The sequence below is a fragment of the Pinus tabuliformis genome, chromosome 4_2 (genome assembly GCF_031772625.1).
Source record: "Pinus tabuliformis cultivar Carrire ecotype Pingquan chromosome 4_2, CPIR1, whole genome shotgun sequence".
NCBI lineage: Eukaryota > Viridiplantae > Streptophyta > Pinopsida > Pinales > Pinaceae > Pinus > Pinus tabuliformis.
In genome coordinates, this window is record NC_142304.1 from 884,784,144 (window position 1) to 884,786,657 (window position 2,514).

Genomic DNA, 2,514 nt, shown 5'->3' on the forward strand with positions numbered 1-2,514 from the left:
AAGTGTGGCACACAGTAACGGAATATCAGCCAAATTCCAATGGCTGCTCACGGAATTTCGTTACACCCACATTGAATTTTATATTGGCTGACCCGCAAAAAAGGAGAAGATTAACTGGCAAAAGTGCACTATTTATTCGTTGTTGACCCTTAACAGAATATGAAAAGAGGTTAGCCGACGGAAAGATCCAAGGACGACTCTGCCTTGGTTTTCAAAGCGGACTTCGCCATAAAATTCGACAACAGTTTAATCCAGCTATTTTCTAGAACGAATCGAGAAAAAAACTAAATTCTGGTTTCCAAAACGCGTTTAACAAACAGCAGGCTTGACTAATCCAGGAATACCGTCTTCCTTTCATTTATATATGGTACATTGTTATTGTTATCACCGTGTATGAATGCTATAGGTGTTTCAATTGTTACAGTCTGTGATTGATTCAATAGTTTTCAGCGTTATCATTGTCTTCGAACTTTCTATAAATCTTCTGTTTCTGTGTTGGTTACATTCTTTCCTGATATCTGCAATGCAAAATTTTGAAAGGCAGTCATCAACAGCCGGCTCTGTCATCAATTATCATGGCCAGAAGAGGATTCAAAGTACTCCCCACTTGAGAGAATACTTACAGGATGTACCCACTTTTAGAAATCCTCTTATGCATAACCAGTATTTTCTTCCCGTTGAAGGTTTTTTTGTGACTGAGAATGATATGGTTATGGAGGACATTGCTGTGGATATACAGACAATATCAAGGGAGACACAAGTGCTTTATCACAGAGCAGGGCCTAGGTCTGAGGTGTGCTTTAGCCCTGATGATGTCCATGCTGCCATTGTCACATGTGGGAGGTTATCACCTGGTGTTAACACTGTCATCAGAGAGCTTGTCATTGGTCTCTGGTTTCAGTATGGCGTAAGGGATATCAAAGGGATTAGGTCGGGGTATCGTGGGTTTTATTCATCAGAGCCTGTGGTTTTGAATCCAAAATTAGTGGACAATTGGCACAAGACAGGGGGGACAATGCTGGAGACCTCAAAGGGGGGCTTTGATTTGCAGAAGATAGTGGATGGCATTGAAGCCAATGGTTTTAACCAGGTTTATATCATTGGTGGGGATGGGACCATGAAGGGTGCAGTGAAGGTATTTGAAGAAGTTAAGAGGAGGGGCCTTAAGGTTTCAATTGCTGGGATCCCCAATTCTGTGGATAATGATGTAGGTATTATTGATGTGTCCTTTGGATTTCATACAGCAGGGGAGACAGCCCAGAGTGCCATCAGTGCTGCCCATGTTGAGGCAGAGAGTGCCCCTAATGGAATAGGGCTGGTTAAATTGATGGGTAGGTATACTGGACATATTGCATTGCATTCAACTTTGGGAAGCAGGGATGTGGACTGCTGCCTTATACCTGAGAACCCATTTTATCTGGAGGGAGAAGGGGGGTTATTTGAGTTTCTAGATCATAAGCTGGAAGAGAATGGACACTTTGTGCTTGTTGTTGCAGAGGGGGCTGGGCAAGAATTGATTCCGAGGAGGCCTGAGGACAAGGATAAGAAGGATGAATATGGAAATCCTGCATTTTTCGATGTTGGGCCATGGCTCAGGGATGAGCTGAAACGTTGGTGGAAGAAGCATCACCCCAATGAGACCCTTACATTGAAATATATTGACCCAACTTATATGATCAGAGCTGTGCCTGCTAATGCTGCTGATAATATCTACTGTACTCTGCTTGCTAATTCTGCCATCCATGGAGCCATGGCAGGCTATACTGGTTTTGCTGCAGGGCGGATAAATGGGATCTATGCTTATATTCCATTGGATCGCATCGCTGCTGCTCAGAACTTTGTGGATGTCAATGATCATAAATGGGCTTGGATGATGTCTGTAACGAACCAGCCAGACTTTTCCTCTCTTGCAAAATCTAGAAAGATATAGATGGGAGAAATGATCTTCAGCATAGTGCGGGAGGTCGGATGCATGCCATTTTGTTTAAGGCTATATTTATAGTTCAGAGTACTAGCTATTTTAGTGCTTTCTTTGTCCAATCTGAATAAAAACGGTACAGGTGGAGGACATTAACCCCCCTGGCAGGTTATCTTGCATTATTTATAAACCAAGTTGTGTTTTATGTTCGTGGGAAGCCAGAGATTTCTGTCTGTCTATCCCATATTTATATACGAGGTTATCATCTGTGATGAAGGATTTTAAAATTTATATTTTTTCTATTCTCATTATTGTGTATTTGCATTCTGTGATCATATTGTCATGGTATGATCATCTATGTGTTTAAAGTGTTAGGCGGATATTCCAACCATTATCCGAGATAGAAAGTTTTGATGATATTTTGCATTTGCTTATTATGTAATCATGTTTTTTATTTTTCAGGTTAAAATAAATAAATAAATAAATATATATAAATATAAAAGTACTTTTTCTTTATACCTCTAAGTATTATAATACAAATAGTTTGGGTGGTTGACTATCAGAGTTTTAAAACTTTATTTCTCTTAAAAAATAAT

General features: G+C 40.1%; 1 pseudogene; it reads left to right on the forward strand.

Moving 5' to 3' along the window:
- Nucleotides 1–316: 316 nt before the first annotated feature.
- LOC149172527 (ATP-dependent 6-phosphofructokinase 2 pseudogene) lies at nt 317–2,226 on the forward strand (annotated as a pseudogene).
- The last annotated feature ends 288 nt before the right edge of the window (nt 2,227–2,514 follow it).